This window comes from Hyaena hyaena, unplaced genomic scaffold (assembly GCF_003009895.1).
Source record: "Hyaena hyaena isolate Hyena2069 unplaced genomic scaffold, ASM300989v1 scaffold_65, whole genome shotgun sequence".
In the NCBI taxonomy this organism is placed as follows: Eukaryota; Metazoa; Chordata; class Mammalia; order Carnivora; family Hyaenidae; genus Hyaena; species Hyaena hyaena.
Window position 1 is genome coordinate 2,923,993 of NW_024080697.1, and position 10,499 is coordinate 2,934,491.

The window sequence follows — 10,499 nt, forward strand, 5'->3', positions numbered from 1 at the left end:
AACCTCTGTCATTGCCTAACTCTCTCTCTTAATTAACATGAGTTAATATGATTAATCAAAATAATGAGACAAACCTATTAAATTAGGGGGGGTTTAAAAGACAGAACTTGGCAAGGAAAGTAAAAGAGGCATCAGAAGGGCCAGGTAGGGGGCAGTGTGAGTCCAGAGGTGAGGAGGGCAGGGAGCCGGTGGCCAGGCCAGTCCAGCCCAGTCCCACCCAGCCCAGGCTTGGGGCTCAGAGGAGGGGAAGGTGGAAGGCATGGACAGTGGCTTCTGGGACATGCTCAGTATTTGTCCCCATCTCAGCAAATTATTACCAGTCCCCATACTTCTCTGGGGCCTTTCTGGCTCCTTCATAGCCTTCCCCAGCTTCAGGATTCTTGGTATCCCTACTGGGGTGTTAACACTGCCTGACATCTGTATCCTCTCCCTCCAGAGGCCAGGGTGACTGGCAGAATGAATGACACCCCGGCTTTGCCCCCCACAGGGCATGAGACTGGGAAGACTTACTTTAGTTCTCTGCGGCCCAGGGGACCCATGTACCAGGATGGGAATAAAACTCCTGAGCTGGAATAACTGTAAGAATCCAGAAAGAGGCTATGTGGAAATGCCTGTTGTGCCACTTCCCGTGGAAGTTCTTTCCTTCCTCCTTCCCTTAGTATGACTGTGAGAATACCTTGCGATTCTACAGAGCTTTGTAATTCTAAATAGATCCCCATTTTTATTGTTCTAAGAAAAACCCAGGACATACACGAGACAGGCATGGTTTTGCAGATCAGTGGGGTTTTGCCATTTCCAAGCACCTATTCAGTGTCAGCCCTTGTGCAAAGTCACACAGAGCCAACAAGGTGAATGACTTCTCAGGACTTGCTCTAGAGCCAGATCTCCTAACCTCCAGGCCAATGAGACAGCCACTGCCCATAATGCCAGTGACCAGGATGGCCCACAGTGCCCCCCAGGAGCTCCTTTTCTGCCTTGTGATCCCTGAGTTGTGCCAGGGTCTCTCTCATCAGCTGCTGGGCTGCTCCGCAGGAAGTCTATTCCAAGGGAACAGTGGCTCTCCAAAGCAGGCCATCTGACAGATGGCTTGGGCTCATGATTAGAACTTCTTGTTCCAGGGAAACTGGGCCCCAGAGACTCTTCTGTGCTCCCTCCAGTGGCCACCCAAGTAGCAGAGGTGGCCCATAGCCCTAGACTTCCACAGACATGTCACTCAGATCACAAAGCTCTTATGAAAAACCCTGAGCGAGAACCTCATTTGTGGTATGAAACACTCCCAACAGCCCAAGGGAAGGTCTCTGCTTTTCTTTGGAAGCATACTTTATGGGTCTCACCAAGATCTATGGGTATCTTCCCAGAGATTGACTGAATATTTGACAGATAATTTGGGAAGGGAAGGTCTCTCCTTTTCTTTGGAAGCATACTTTATGGCTCTCACCAAGATCTATGGGTATCTTCCTAGAGATGGACTGAGTATTTGCAACAAAGGAGAAAATACAGTGTCCGAAAATCACCTGGTCAAAGTCCTGCTTTCTGTAGGACTCATATTTATTTCTTTTTATGCTTCTATAAAAGAATAGATAGAAAAACTGCCCCTCCACATCCCAAATGGGGTAAGAGCCATGATCGGATTTCCCTATAAGCTCCCAACTCTGCCCTGAAAACACACACACACACACACACACACACACACACACACACACGTGCCTCCCCACCCTCCCAGGCCCGATACTTTGCAGTCTCTGATTGTTCTCCAAGGGAGTAGATGTACCTCATCCACCTTGACATTCAGTGAGCAGCCTGGCTCTGGTTCCAGGAGTGTTCAGACAACTGAATGACCCACCTTCAGACTCAGGGCTACAAACACTACTAGTAACTCTGAAGCAGCAGCAGTTGGCATTGCACTTCTTGGGGGGTATATGGTGAGCAGCTGTTATATTATAGATACAAGCATCCTCCAAAATTCACAGGTTGAAACCCTAACCCTCAATGTTACTGTAATTACTTGGGGAGAGCCTTTCAGGGGGGAATTCGTGTTGGGTGAGGTCATAAGTGTGAGACCCTAATCGCATAGGAGTGGTGCCCTTACAAACAGAGGAAGAGACACCTGAGTGCTCTCTCTCACCAGTCATGTGCAGAGGAAGGGCCATGTAAACACACAGCAAGGTGGCCGTGTGCAAGCCAGGAGAGGTCTCACCAGAAGCCAACCCTAATGGCACCTTGATCATGGACTTCCAGCCTCCAGAACTGTGAAAGAACACATTTCTGGTTTAAGCCACCCAGTGTGTGGTATTTTGTTATGGCCGCCTTAGCAAACTAACCTAGTGGGTGAGACACTGGAATTGGGTTCTGTCTCCTGGTATCCTGTGATATCCATGTCGCTATGAGTAAGAATAATAGCAATAACACATTTAGAATAACAACAATAATAATAAATATATGATCTCATGCAGGGATCATAGACAGCCTTGATTTTTTTTTAATGTTTCTTTATTTTGAAAGACAGAAAGAGAGAGCAAGCAGGAGAAGGGCAGAGAGAGAGAGAGGAGGAGAGGGAATCCCAAGAAGGCCCCACACTGTCAGTGGGGTGCTTGATGCAGGACTTGAACTCACAAACTGTGACATCTTGCCCTGAGCTGAAACCAAGAGTTGGACATTTAACTCAGTGAGCCACCCAGGCACCCCTCAAGGTCCTTAATTTTGATAGCACTAACACAACTGCCAACTTTCCACGCTCTAGATATGTGCCTCAGTCTTCCTCGGCCCTCCACCAGCCTCCTCCTCACACGGCCAGGCAGGGGTCTCTCTCTTATACAGTTCCTAACACCTTTTACTTTATCTCCATAGCGGTTATCAGTCTTCTGGCTGACAATGTGTCCCAAGTGCCCAGTGCCACACCTGGCACAAAGGATGTACTCAGTACCTCAATACCTGTTAGTCAAATGTGTGAAGACACCAGATGCTGCTTCCCAAATGGGGTCAGTCCTCAGACTCAAAGACAGGAAACTACATGCAAGACAACGAAGTCTTCCATGATGAATCCAGACACTCCTAAAACCTTAGTGCAACACAGCGATGTGCAGGTAAACCCCTAGCTAAGTCCTCCAAAGGCAGGGCTGTGTGTGTGTGTCCTTCCTTGGTCCTCCCCTTGCCCAGAGCATTTACGATATGCTTGGTGCCAGTCAGTGCTTCCCAAACACTAGCGACCATGAGTGGTTGCCTTGGCCAGATTCCAAAGCTTGGGTCCCTCAGTGCTGCGGATTCCACAGACGTAACCACAGAGGTCCTACAAATTTCACTGGGCTTGTCTTTACCGGCATACAAGTGTCATCCCCATGCTTCTACTGTTAGCCCCTTGCCGCCTTCCACTACAGCATCTGGAAAGCCAGGCGCTACATGCCCCAATCTCCCTGGTACTTAGAAGAGACCATGCGATCCAGTTTGGGCTATGGAAATGCTGACCTGCTAGAAGGATCTTAGGCAAACTAACTTTCTTAATCAGAGATAGGTGGGTCTGGAGCTGCCTCTTCCTGCTTATTTTTGATGTGAATGATGACTCAATGCCTAGAGCCACAGCAGCAGTTTTATGACTCTGAGGCCATACGCCTCAGGCTAAAAAAAGCGAGCACTCCTGGATGGATGATAAAGATAGAAGAACTTGGATCCTCGATGTCATTTTGGCATTGCAGACCAATCTGAAGTCGGTCTGTCTCAGGACTTCGTAGTAAGTAAGCAACAGATATCTAAAGTTTAAGCCACTCTTGGGACACCTCAGTGGCTCAGTCTGTTAAGCATCCAACTCTTGACCTTGGTTCAGGTCACGATCTCATGGTTCTTGAGTTCAGGCCCTGCATTGGGCTCTGTGCTGACAGTGCAGAGCCTGCTTAGGATTCTGTCTCCCTCTGTCTATGCCCGTCCCCCTGGTTGCTCTCTATCTCTCTCTCAATTTAAAAAAAACAAACAAACAAACAAACAAAAAGAAACCTTAAACTTTAAGGCACTCTTGGATGTGTTTTCAATTACCTGTAGCTGAAGCATTTCTGACAGATACAACTTCTTAAATTCATGTTTTAACTTCAATGATTATCTAAAAATTAATGTAAGCACATCTCGAATCATCTGGAAGCTCCCCCTTACATAACTGAATACTATCTTGATATTTCAGTAGTCATGTTGACATTAATCAACAATTGTGTTCATGCCAAAGAGTATTGTAAGTATCCTTTGCTATCTAAATATTTGCTACCTGAACTCAGGAACTAACTAAAATCCACCTTTAAAAAAAAATAGGACTAATGCCCCTTGCTACCTGAACTCTCAGTATTTGTTACCCAAAACCAGGGAACAAAATTGCTTTGGATAATTTGGCATGCCTTGCCATATGAAATCTCACTATATTGATTTTGAAACTGCATGGATTTAAATAGCGAGGAATACCTGCATTTTGTCTTAGGCGAGAAAAGAATCGTAACTACTTTAATACGTAAATGATAAATTCATCAAGGTAGAGAACAAATTATGCTATGTCACTGTGCCCAAACAAACACAGACTTTATAGGCACTGGAACAGAAAACGGAGGGGCCGACGGAGTTATTCAGTACAGACACAGAAAAACAGGCCCAGGGAATTCAGAAGAAGCTGCAAAGCAATAGTGCACTGGAATTAGCGTACTCTGGCCCACAAGAGTGAAGGGTTACGTTTTCAGGCATTTTGAGAACCTGTTGTTAAACACGGCGATTATCATATCGGAGCCACGGTAAGAATATTCACACCATGAAAGTCAGCAAACACTATGTAACAGGCTTTCTGTTTTTTGGAGAGTGAATTTACCAACACATCACTCCCAGTAACAGTCAACACCACGTTTGCCTGTGAGGGGTCATTTACTTTCAGCAAGCAGCATCATCCAGTCCACTAAGTTAATGTGGAATTTATTAGTTTTATTGCATTTTGTATTTAATTAGTAAGCTAGGTTTGATTTTATGGTTCACATAAGAGATATAAGCATAAGGGGTTTATATCTGTATAGACTGAGGTATTATTATACTAATAATATACCTGTATATATTAAGGTATTATTATATATATACCTGTATATATTGAGGTATTATTATATTAATTTATAATATATTATATATAATTATATATTATTATAAAATTATAATGATAATTTAAAGCCAAAACTGGTGTTAACAAGAAATTTTTTATCTACTCAAGTTGGAGGAACACTGATCAAAGCCCATCAAAGTTAACCCCAGCCTGGCACATGAGGTTTTCTAGGATCTGATTCCAACCTGACTTTCCCCACTTGGGGAACTCCCTGGTGCAGCCCTGTGGCTTCGATGCATTCCTCAGGGATGTGACATTTAAATGAGATAACAGAAACGGGAGCACCCTGTGGACACTCTACCCCGCCACCCTCCACACTAAGTGCATTCACCCTTGGAGGCCTGCCCCAGAATCCTCTTCCCCTTCGGAGATGCCCCTCATGATGCCAGCAGGAGGCGGTCCTTCTCTGCACAGACCACCTAGGGTGTTGGATTTTATCAGCTGGTGCCACTCACCTCCTTGACTAGAGGGGAAGCACTTGGAGAGAGGAAAGTTCTAAGGGTCCTTCCAGGTCCCTCTGTCAACTTGTCTCCACCTCCCCATGTAGCTTCCCTTCTGTACCACGAGGAAGGACTGCCCGGTTCCTTCCAAGTCAGCTCCTCCACCAGCAGTCTTGCACTAAACCATTGCCATCGAACATCTCCCCCATCAACCCCCTTCTTCTCTGTTTTGTGTCCTTAATTTCTTTCTCATCTCTGAACTTTCTCCTTTATCCCTGAGTACCCTCTATCCCGAAAATAAAATAAATCCATGAAGATTCATCAGTGATGCTTTCAGCTGCACTTAACAGAAAACTCAACTAACCTGGCTTAAACAATCATAAAATGTATTATTTCATATTAATGAGAAACCTGGGTGTAGGGCTGTCTCCAGGCGCCATTCGGATCAGGGTCCAGCTCTCTATCCTCAGATGGACTTCTCTCTTCATGGTTACTTGGTGGCCAGTAGCAGCCATGGCCATACTTGATTAGTCTGATTGGACCACAAAGTCAAGTGCCCATCCCTAGAGAATAAATAACAGTTGCCAGAGGAATGCCCTGTACTGATGGACTTAGGCTCATGCTCTTGAGTCAATCCATGGCAAAGAGGAATGAGATTACCATGACTGACTTGGATTAATCGGTATCCATCCATGTGACTCCGAGTCAAAAGGGTTTCACCAGGTAGGGTGGAGGTGTTAACAACATTGGGATTCTGTTAGGAAGCAAGCAGTGGGGGACAGAGCTTGGAAGATAACCCGCAGGTCCACTTGGCCACTTTCCCCTCTCCCAACTACCACTCTCTCTCCTCTCTCTCCCTTTCTCAGCCCCTAATCTCCTCTAAGTAGCCACTACATTTGCTGCCTTCACTAACTCAGTGTGTTGCAATTTGGCTTCCCACCCTGCCACTCTACAAAAATCATCTTGCTAAAGTCGCTGGAATCCTCATCTGACTTCTCTTTGGGCTTTGACACCTCCACCAAATCCCTTCTTTACCCTCTTCCACCCATCACCCCATTCATAACCCTCAGATGATCAATCCATCCTCTCCCAAACATGCTCATCGCTCAGCGATGTTTATTCCACAAACATTTTTTGAGCACTTATATGCCAGTTCAGTATATCCAACACATAACACTTTGCAAATTATCCCTGAATGCATGGTTTAGTCTCATCATTTTTTACCTCCACCACTGCAATACCTTCCCAACTGGTCCCTCTGCCTCCGGTCTCTCCCCATCAGCAATCTGTCTTTCTCACTCACAAATGTGATCTTGCCAAATGCAGGTCTAATCATCCCATCCCCCTGCTTCCATTTCTCCTGCAGGAGAAAACCCTAAATCCCCAACACAGTATGTAGGGCCAGGCCAGCCAGGTCCCACTGACCTCCCCTAATCTGGAGCCCATCCCTTTCCCTCTTATATTTTAAGCTCTGGGCAGAATGAACTACTATTTCACAGACACATCATGAGCTTTCTTACTGTGGAGGTTTGCTCATTTTCTTTTTTCTTTTTTTTTTTTTTTTTAACTAAAATGCCTTTTTCTGCTTTCTCTGCTAAAAAAAAAAAAAAAGGCCCTAGTCATTTTTCAGGACCCAGGCTCCATGTCACCTCCTCAGTAGAATCTTCTCCAGGGCCAAAGCAAGCACACCCTCTGTGGCCCCAGAGCACTGGTAACAAGCCATTCTCAGAGTGCATTACGGTTAGGTTTATGCTCACAAATTTTGCAGGGGGAGCACTGGATCATCCTTGCACCAAGCACAAACACCTAGCAATACCTGCTCAAAACATGTTTGAGGAATTAAATTGGACTAATTATTTCAACCTCCTCATTTTACAGATGGGGAAACTGAGGGCTAGAGAGAAAGTGACTGACAATGGCCATTCTATCTATTTAATCAGTGTTCTTTTGCTGCAAGTAGAGAAAAAAGGAAGTGTGTGTGTGTGTGTGTGTGTGTGTGCGTGTGTGCGCACATGCGCGTACGTGTGCTCACCATATTGAAAACTCTCTTCAAGCACATGTTTGGTCAAGGATTCAAAAAGTATCATCAAGAGATGATGTTTTAGGGGCGCCTGGGTGGCTTAGTCGGTTAAGCGTCCGACTTTCGCTTAGGTCATGATCTCACGGTTCGTGGGTTCGAGTCCCGCGTCAGGTTCTGTGCTGACTGCCAGCTCAGAGCCTGGAGCCTGTTTCAGAGTCTGTGACTCCCTCTCTCTCTGACCCTCTGCTGCTCACACTGTCTCTCTCTCTCTCTCCTAGAAATAAATAAAAATATTTTTAAAAAAAAGAGTCAATGTTTTAGCTCTGCTTCCCTCTCTGTTGGCTTCATTCTCTGGTCCTATGTCAGAACAAAATGGCTGCCAAGAGCCACATATTGCTACATGTTGCTGCTACGAACCGAGGAAAGCCAGCAGTCACCGGAAGCTGGAAGCGGAAGTTTCCAAAACTGTGAGAGTAAATTCTGTTGTTTTAAGCCACCAAGTTTGTAATTTGTTCCAGCAGCCCCCTGGGGGTTAATGCAACAAGGGATCCACGTGGTGCTGGAAGTCCTCTTGATCTATCAAGGTCAATACCCTGCTTGTGATACCGTACTGTCATTTTGCAAGATGTTACTGTTGGGGGAAACTGGGTGAAGGTGCATGGGATCTCTCCATGTTATTTCCTACAACTGTATATGAGTTCACAGTTATCTCAAATTAGAGGTTAATTATGAAAATTTCCCTCTGAGAGATGTGGTAAACAGATTGGAGGGTAGCTAGAGAGGAGGCTGGGCAACTCTCTGGGGCTGCAGAAGCTGTTCAGCAAAGAGGTGATGGCACGTAGACCAGGTGGTGGCCAGGGAGATGGAGAGAAGAGGGTCGTGGGGGAGAAAATTGGAAGGTAAACATGACAGCAGTCAGGGATTAATTGTGGATGGGAGTCGAGGAGTAGTGGCGTCCATGATCACTCTGGCTTGTTTGACTAAGAGAATGACCATGGCTCTACCAGGGGCCTCTTGGGAAAAGAGCAGATCTGGAGAAAAAAGAATGGAGAGCATGGCATGCTTGGGACAGAACAGCTCAAGGACAAGGTTGCCAACTTTTTCTCAGAGGTGACAACCCATTGCTCCCTAATCCCACCTCTGTCTGCATTTCACATTCTTACTCCCAGAGAGAGATTCGGTCTGGGTCGGTTTTCACAATTCAATACATCCCTACTGGACAGTCATGTACCACGCTCCTCATGGGCCTTCCCTGTGACCATGTACACTGAGCATCTTTTCCTTGGGCATGGATTCCTGCTCACAAGGCACAAGACAGGGCCATTTTGTTCAGAAACATTGGGACTGTGGTACAGCAAGAACTTAGGGTTTTGGGTGTCTCCAGGACAGCCACTGGAGCTAAGCAGAGACGGCTAAGAATGAGAGAATCTCTGCTTTCAGAGAGGCTCTCCAGTCATTGACCAGGAAAGGAATGAGAACCAGAACTGTCCGGCTCCAGCTTTATTTTCTGGTGAGAAGGAAGAAAAGTCTTGCAGAAGAACAAAGGTGGAGGACTATATCTAATTTCAAGACTCACCATAAAGCTACAGTAATCAAGACAGTGTGATATTGGCATCAATATGGGTAAATAGATCAATGAAACAGAACAGAGAATCCATAAATAGATCTGCACACGTGAGCACCTGATTTTTGAAAAGGGTATAAATACAATTCAATGGCAAGAACATAGTCTTTCCAACAAATGGCACTGGAATGATTGAATATTCAGATGGAAAACAATTGAACTTCAATCCATACCTCACGTCATATACAAAAATTAACTCAAAATAGATCATAGACCTAAACGTAAAACCTAAATCTATAAAACTTCTAAAGGAAACTGTAGATGAAAACGTTTAAGAACTTGGCTTCGCAGAGATTTTTTAGATGAGATGCTAAAAGCATGATCCATTAAAACAATGGTAAGTTGGACTCTGTCAAAATTAAAAAATGCCAGTCTTTGAAAGATGCTGGTTTTTTAAAAATTTGCTTAATGTTTATTTATTTTTGAGAGAGAGAAGAGACAGAGCACAAGCAGGGAAGGGGCAGAGAGAGAGAGGGAGACACAGAATCTGAAGTAGGTTCCAGGTTCTGAGCCGTCAGCCCAGAGCCTGACGCAGGGCTCGAACCCACAAGCTGTGAGATCATGACCAGACCTGAAGTCGAGCCCTTAACCAACTGAGCCACCCAGGTGCCCCTGAAAGATGCTGTTAAGAGAAAGAAAAAGTAAGCCACTGGGAAAAATTACTTGTAATCATATATCCAATAAAGGACATGTATCCAGAATAAAGACCTTTCAAAACAATGAGAAAATGAGCAAAAGATTTGAACAGACACTTCAGCAAAGAAGATATACAGATGGCAAGTAATCTCATGAAAAGCTGTTCAATTATTTTTACTTGGAAACTAAACGATCATTATTCATTAATGGTAATTAATGAAGCCTAAGCTCTCATTAGTCATTAGGAAAATGCAAGTTAAAACCACACACCTATTAGAATATCTAAATGTAAAGAAATGGCTGTATCAAATGTTGGGGGAAAAGTGGAGCAAATGGAATTTCCAACTAGGGTGGGAAACAATTTGGCAGTTTCTAAAATAAAAAACAAACAAACAAACAAAAAGCCACATACCTAGTATATAATCCAGCCATTCTACTCCTAGATATTTATATAAAAGAAATGAAAACATATGTTCATACAAAGGCTTGTACATGAATGTTCCTAGAAGCTTTATTTATAAATCCCCAAACTGGAAACAAACCAAATGTCATCAACAAGTGGATGAATAAATGAATTGGTATATCAGTACAATGGAATACTACTTGCTAATGAAAAGGAAAGGAATTTCATGCATGCATAATATAATACATTCTAAAATAATTATGCTG